Raw genomic sequence first — 8,187 nt, 5'->3', positions numbered from 1 at the left:
CGGGGGCCGTGTGGATAAGCCTTTGGGCAGGAGCTGCACGTTAAATCACTAGAGACTTAATGTCCTAGACAACGGTGTTCCGGGGTAACCCGCGGAGAATGTCCTCGCGAGCCGCTCCCCAGCGAGTCGCGACGACGGCCGCCGCAAATCTCTCAAATGGAGAACCTGTAAGAGATCGAGCGTTACGCTGGTAACTCCGCCTCCACATGGCCCCCGCTGGAAACATTCTCCCGGCGACTCGACCCCCCTCGGGGCCGAGCCGCCGGGGGAATGGCTAAGTGAGTTACCCCCTTTGTGGGACGATCTTCCTCTCCGATGAACCGTAAATGGTGAGGAAGGGGTTTTTCCGAGCACGACGTTCGCAGTTTCCGGATGCGGACCTCTCCCTTCACAGTGGTTTCAGCTGCATAACATCGACTGGCATAAGCAAGCGCTGCTTCGCCCGGCCAGAGCCGGCCTCGGCCCTGTTGCTCAATTACTGTAGACATTAGATGTCCCTATCTACTTCGCCAGTATAAGCTGCATTCGGCAGCTTCGGTATGGCCTGAACCGGAGTAAGCCTTATCGCTCGAAATAAAAGTAGACAATTAAATGTCCCTATCTACAGGCGGGAGTTGCTAATGTATCTCTCAGGCGGGTGCGACCAGTCGGCGACCGCCTGAGGTGCTATCTCTTTTCTGGGCCGATTACGAACGCCAAAAAGTGCAGGATTGTGTCGGCCGGATTAGCCCATTACCGCCCTCTGTACCTGCACAGGTACAACTACTTAATCGATAAATTATGTATTTTATCTGTGGTAAGTGTTGAAAGTAGTTAGAAATTACAAATCTAGATGACACTAGTTACCATATAATAAATAAAAATAGGCGGTGTCGCGAAAACAAATTTCACTTATTGTGTAATAAAATACGGAGTCCAGACACGACATACAAGGTAAGATTATTTTGTTGGTTTTTATCAAAAATAGTGAAATATTTCAACTTCTTTTTTTAGTTTTATGGAGTCTATTTATTTGTGTTGGTAATAATAACATAAGAATTAAAGGTTATTACAAAACTTGTAAAGTAGGGTTTGTTTCATTTGCTGTACACAGGCGGGTACAGCGGGCAGATTCGTACTAAAATTTCGTTTTGTTTACAGTATTACTTATAAGTTGAAATGGCCAATCGGAACGTATTTACCAGCTATAAGAGACTGGAGGAAGCCTTGGAATCAATTATGGCTGATGAAAGCAATGATGAAGAGTACGATATGGTATTAGTGCCACCAGATCCGGCTGTGGTGAGTGATGAGGAAGAAGGTAATGAAGATAATTTGGCGGCTTCAAGATTCCCTATGGACGTTCCAGGGACTATTGAGGTAGGTCGGCGTCATCCTGACTACCATGTTTCGGAATTGAGCGACAGTGATGATGAGCCGCTAAGACCTATTCCTGCAAAACGTGCCAAAAAATGTGATGTACATTTACCTGTATGGAGGAAAACTCAGCCAACCTATAGTTCTACTTATGAAATTACCGATATCATACAAAAGAGACAAAAATACGTTGTTGAAAGCTTAGCAGACTGCAATCCCGTAATGTTGTTTGAAAAAATATTTGATCAGGACGTAATGGATTTGATAACAACTAACAGTGTCTTGTACGCTAATCAAAATAATAGGCATGGTTTTGAACTTGATAGTGCATGTTTGAAAAAATTTTTTGGTGTACTGATACTGACCGGTTACCATGAATTGCCATCTGAACGTGCTTACTGGAGTTTGGATGAAGACCTTGGTGTTCCATTGATTGCTAATTGTATGTCACGCAATAGGTTTTTGGAGATAAAAAGAAATCTTCATTTTGTGGATAACGGTCTAATAGATGGTTCGAAAGATAAAATGATCAAACTCAGATCATTATGCGATTTGATTCAGCGAAACTCTAGTCAGTGGGGTGTATTTCATGAAAGCTTCTCTGTGGACGAGTCCATGATCAAATATTTTGGGCGTCATCCATCAAAACAATTTATACAAGGAAAGCCTGTAAGATTTGGTTATCGCAATTGGGCTGCGACAGGTTCAGATGGTTATTGCTACGCGTTTGATGTTTATTGTGGAAAATCCACGGAACCTTCTAATGATACCCTTGGTGCGAGAGTCGTGAAATCTTTATTGGCTAAAATGCCTGTAGTTCCTAAAGAGCATATCGTATATTTCGATAATTTTTTTACCAATCATCAATTGTTGCTCGATTTGGGTAGACTAGGTTTTAGAAGTACTGGAACCGTTCGAGAGAATCGGACGAAGAAATGTCCCCTGATCACAGTAAAAAATATGAAGAAGAAGCCTAGGGCGGAATATGATTATAGTTTTGATACAAAGAATGAGATAACTATGGTACGTTGGAAGGACAATAATGTCGTTACAATGGGAACTAATTTTGATGACATAGAGCCTCTGGGCAAAGTCAAACGATGGTGTAACATCAGAAAGCAAAAGGTTGACGTAAATATACCTAAAATGTTTGTCAACTATAATAAAGGAATGGGTGGAGTTGACCAAATGGATCAGTCTATCAGCCTTTATCGGATTTCAATAAAAGGAAAAAAGTGGTGGTGGGTTATATTTACCTATTTGTTAGATATGGCGATATCAAATGCTTGGCGACTACATGTTTTGCTCAGTAAAACTAAACAAGAGATAACTTACATGGACCAGTTATCTTTCAGACGAATTATTGCACGGACTTATTTACGTCCAACGAAAACTAAGAGCCGTCCGTCATCCTCAGCGGCACTAGGGGGTCGGAACAATAATGGTCATAATCCTGAACGGATGGAAAACCCATTGCGATGTGTTATCTGTCACCAAAGAATTCGCTGGCGTTGCGAAATGTTTGAAAACGCTATGTGTTGAACGACCTTGTTTCAAACAATTTCACTCCTAAAGCGCCCATTGTACACGGCTGAGTACACCCCTAAAACTTGATATGTAAATATATTTTTTTCATTTTATCTTCTTATATAGCATAGTTTATCCCTTATGGACTAATAAATAGAAAAACAATAGAAAAATATACTGCAGTTTCATTTTGGGCGTTAATGGGTTAGAGGCGCATGGCTAACAAGCAGCGACCTCCCCGTGGTTCCTGCTATGAGTACCCCGAAGGACGTAGCAAACAAAAAAAAAGGAATATTCCACCTTCTAGCTACTACTTCGGGGAAACCAATGCTGCCGCTGCGAAAGGACTGGGGCCTGACTGTGTGTCTACGCTTGAGGGTCGGCAACCTCACCTTCCAGAGCCAAAAGTGTTTGTAGGGCCTAGGCCAGGTGATATCGGGCCTGAGGGAGCCCATGGGCAGGGTGGAGCCCATAAAAGAAAAAAAAGGGAAGTAACACCCAAACAAAAGGGGAGTAGTGCCCCGACTGGGTAATAACACCCAGAAGAAAACAAAGGGTTCGAAAGGTCGGAAGAGCCCAAGGGAGCGAAAGACAAAAGATAAAAGGAGCGAAAGACAAAAGACAAAAGAGGAAGAGCAAAGTAACGGGAACCAATGCTATTCAGACGGACATGAGAACGGAAAACGAACGAGAAAGGACGAAGGCGGGAAGTTATTTTTCAAAAAACCATTAATGCCAGACACAAAATACAAAGCTAGGGCCTCGGACACAGGGACTCCCGTCGGAATTAACCGCTAGGATTAGGAGGGACATCGGTAACGACCTAGGCAATGCAACAGGAGTAGATTCGGATAAACAATTGGACGGGATCGGTCTTCGCGCCGTCCGCGTCCACCTCGTAAGGTGCGACGCTGTGAATATAGGGAATATTAGGAAAACCAACCCCCGCGTCCCCCCAGCCCCAACGAGAAACCGCGGCCCCGCGATCGCGAATGTAACCACGGGAGTTAGGATCCTACAGCTGAACATACGACGTTCAGCTGTAGTAACGGGCGAAGTTAGGGAACTTATAGCGCAAAAGCGGCTGGACGTCCTGCTCCTGCAGGAACTACACGTCAGCAGACAAGGCGCAGAATAAAGGGTAAACGGATTAGGGACCGGAGTGAGGGTGGCGACGGTGAAAACCAACTCCCCATGGGCCGCTGTCGCCATCCCCAACCCTCACTTTGAGGTCACTTTTATCTCGCAGCTCAGTAATCCGCACTGCGCATGTGCGGAAGTGCTGGCCCCCGGCTTCTCCTTCTACGCGGTGTCTTATTATTTCCAACAACAAGATGAGATAGAGAAGCACCTCAAGCATTTGGAGACGGTACTCCTGTCATTGAGGGGGAAGAGAATAATAATTTCAGTCGACGCGAACGCGCAATCCTCGCTCTGGAGCCCGCACAGCACAGACGAGAGGGGAGCGCAGTTAGAAAGATTAGTCTCCGCGTTTAGATTAACTGTAGCTAGCGACGCTAGTCAACCACCCACCTTCTGGACGCCAAAAGGATCGTCATACATCGACGTTACCTTGGCATCCCCCTCCATGGCCCCATATATCAGAGAATGGAGAATAAGAAGCGAATGGGCGACTAGCGATCATAAAGCCATCGACATCCGGCTGCGGGCACCTAGGGCCGGGACGGGAAATCAGGGAGCAGCGAACTCTCGGTTCGACACTCGTCGAGCGGATTGGGAGCGGTTCTCGGTGGCCCTGTCCGATCACTCACGGTCGAGGCTCGAAGTCCTGAGTTTGGGGTCGGTGGAAGATGTAGGTAGAATGGCAGAGACGCTCACAGCCGTCATCACTGACGCCTGCACCGCGTCAATGCCTAGAAAAAGGAAATTTAGGAAGCCCAACCCGTGGTGGACAAAAGAGCTAACTAAGCTCAAAAAGGCCGTGTACAGGCAGAGGCGTGCCTTCCAGAAGACGATAGACGAACCCTCCTGCCTCCAAAAACTGCAGGAGTACCGTACTTCGTTGCGGAACTACAGCAGGGAGGTGAAGAGGGCGAAACAGGAAAGCTGGCAAAATTTCGTGACGTAGAACGGGAACACGGAACCCTGGGGCATCGTATACAAGCTTCAGGCGAATAAACTCCGTGTAGAGAAAGTAATAAGCACACTCCGGCGCAACAATAAAAGTACCACCGGTGCTTTAGAAACCGCCAGCGAGCTTCTGGAAGCCCACGTCCCTGACAACCGACCTGAACTCGACTCGCCGACACAAAGGGTTCTCCGGGAAGAGGCGCGAATCGCCCCGAATACCGCCGACGCCCCGCCCTTCTCCTTATGGGAGGTGGCCGGAGCGATTCGTTCCTTCGGTAACAAAAAGGCGCCAGGACCGGACCTCATTGAGGTACAAGTCTTGAAGGTCACCGCGAAAACAATCCTCGGGGAACTCGCGCGATTATTCAATGGGTGCCTTCGATGGGGCGCCTTCCCCTCCGCCTGGAAGGTGGGCTTTCTGAGAATCCTCCTGAAAGGCGAAGGAAAGGACGAGAAGGACCCAAAGTCCTACCGACCGATATGCCTCCTCTCCGTGATCGGGAAAACATTTGAAAAGCTCCTTAAGAGCAGACTAGAGCAGACGGCGATGGCGACGGGACGCATCTCCAGCAGACAGTACGGGTTTACGCGCGGAAAGTCGACTGAAGATGCAATTGTCGAGTTGCGCCGCATGGTCGATGACACCGAACATCGGCATGTGATCGCACTACTCTTCGACATTTCCGGAGCCTTCGACAATGTCTGGTGGCCCCTAGTGTTAGGTAGTCTTAGGGATCGAGACTGTCCGCGCAACGTCTTCGAGGTAATCTCCAATTACTTCGAGGACCCTAAGGTCAGTCTCACGGTAGGAACAGAAAGGATCTCCAAGCGCGCGACAAGAGGATGCCCGCAAGTTTCCGTCCTCGGCCCCGCGTGCTGGAACCTTATGTTCGACGGTCTCCTGAGGTTACTCGAAACCTCAGTTGAGAATAGATTCGTAGCGTTCGCGGTGTCGCGAACTCTCGGTTCGACACTCGTCGGGCCGACTGGGAACGATTCTCCGAGATCCTGTCCGATCTTTCACGATCGAGGCTCGAAGTCCTGAGCCTGGAGTCAGCGGAGGAAACAATAGGAATGGCAGAAACGCTCACAGACATCATTACAGATGCCTGCACCGCGTCAATGCCGAGAAAGCGTAGGTTCAGGAAGTCCAATCCGTGGTGGACGAAAGGGCTTACGGTCATGAAGAAGGCTGTCTACCGACAGAGACGTGCCTTCCAGAAGGAAAGAGATGAGTCCTCACGCCTCCAAAAACTGCTGGAGTACCGCACTTCGTTGCGGAACTACAGCAGAGAGGTGAAGAGGGCGAAACTCGAGAGTTGGCGAAACTTTGTATCGTCGTACGGGAACACGGATCCTTGGGGCTTCGTGTACAAGCTGCAAGCGAACAAGCTCCGTGTCGAGAGGGTGCTCAGCACCGTCCGGCGAGTCAACGACAATACCACGTGCGCGATAGAGACAGCCAACAAACTTCTGGAAGCACACGTCCCGGACGACCGGCCGGAAGACGACACGCCCGCGCAGCGAGAGATTAGGGAGAACGTGCGAATCGCGCCAAACACCGCGGACGCCTCTCCGTTTTCACCGGACGAGGTCGTGGATGCGATCCATACATTCGGAAATGACAAGGCACCAGGACCGGACCTCATCGAGGTCCGAGCGCTGAAGGCCGCCGCGAAAGTAATGTTAGGACAGCTAGTTCGTCTATTCAACGGGTGCCTTCGTTGGGGCGTCTTTCCCCCCACAAGGAAGGTGGGCTCCCTCAGAATGCTCCTGAAGGGAGAGGACAAGGACGTGAAGGCCCCGAAGTCCTACCGACCGATCTGTCTCCTCTCCGTTGTGACAACTGAGGGGAATAAAGACCCCTGGGGAGTAGTCTATAGACTACAAACCAGGAAAGTCCACGCCGCTAAAGCTTGCAACAACCTCACAGACAACAGCACACACACACACACAATGACATGGCAAGACACTGCTGCACTGCTTCTGAGCAGCCTCGTACCTGATGATGAAACGAGCACTGAGTCGCAACAGCACAGGCGACTTCGGTCCACCGTTTTCGAATCGCCCAACACTACTGACACCACTCCATTCACCATTTCAGAGATCGACACGGCCATCCGGAAACTGAAAAGGGGGAAGGCCCCAGGCATTGACGCAATGGAACCGGAAGTAGTACAAAGGGCCTTGCCCATACTACACGCGAAAATCACACATATGTACAACACGTGTCTCTCATCGGCGACATTTCCGGTAAGGTGGAAGCGGAGGGACGTCAAAGTTCTTCTGAAGAACGAAGAAAAGGACCCCGCCAACCCCAAATCCTACAGGTCTGTATGCCTCCTCCCGGTCCTTAGCAAGGTTCTGGAGAGGCTAATAGCAGGAAGACTAAAAGGCATCTTTGAGAATCACCCACATACCTCTGACCAGCAATTCGGCTTCCGTCCAGCCAGATCCACGGAGGAAGCAATTGTGAGAGTCAGGCGGATCACTTCATAAAGCCGAGAGAGATACGTGATTGGAATACTATTCGACATAGCTGGCGCATTCGACAATGTCTGGTGGCCCTCAACCCTGGACAACCTGAAGAAGCGCAACTGTCCGGCGAATCTGTACAGGCTTATCCAGAGTTATCTCTCGGGGAGGTCTGTGCAGATCAAGAACAATAATAACATTGCAGAAAAAGGGGTGACAAAGGGTTGCCCGCATGGCTCAGTCCTGGGACCGAGGTTTTGGAACCTGGTGCTTGACGGTTTTCTAAACACTCTGGCTCGCTGCAACATAATTACCATAGCATATGCCGACGACCTCCTGGTCCTGATCCCTGGCGACTCCAGGAGGGAACTCGAGGTCAGAGGCAATGCTACCACGAAGACCATAGCCGACTGGTGCAAGCAACACAAGCTGCATCTGTCGGACTCTAAAACGGAAATGATCCTTCTCAAGGGACTCCTTGACATCAGGCGCCCTCCCACGATCAAGATCGGGAATGGATCAATAGCAATGGAGAAGACCGTCAGATACCTAGGCGTCAACTTCGGCCCCAGATTTAACCCTTTCGCGGCGAACAGCGCCTTTAGGCGCTCATCTATAGATGCTCACTCTCAGCGAACAGCGCCTGATGGCGCTCAGGCAAATTTACCCGCTGCGAACGAACAGCGCCAGATGGTGCCCATCCGGAGCCGCTCTCTTCGAAAGAAAGCACCGTTCGTT

The 8,187-nt window shown here is 49.4% G+C and overlaps 1 long non-coding RNA gene across 1 annotated transcript in view; it reads right to left on the bottom strand.

The window, feature by feature from the left end:
* Positions 1 to 902: 902 nt before the first annotated feature.
* Positions 903 to 8,187, bottom strand: part of LOC143261207 (uncharacterized) — a 32,692-nt gene continuing 25,407 nt past the window's right edge. Inside the window, exon 3 of the long non-coding RNA XR_013035396.1 lies at positions 903 to 1,432. This is a non-coding gene — a long non-coding RNA (uncharacterized LOC143261207). The remainder of the gene's footprint in view (positions 1,433 to 8,187) is intronic.

The sequence above is a fragment of the Megalopta genalis genome, unplaced genomic scaffold (genome assembly GCF_051020955.1).
Source record: "Megalopta genalis isolate 19385.01 unplaced genomic scaffold, iyMegGena1_principal scaffold0041, whole genome shotgun sequence".
Classification (NCBI taxonomy): Eukaryota; Metazoa; Arthropoda; class Insecta; order Hymenoptera; family Halictidae; genus Megalopta; species Megalopta genalis.
Note: the sequence above shows the minus strand (reverse complement) of the source record. Positions and strands in the feature narration are given on the sequence as shown.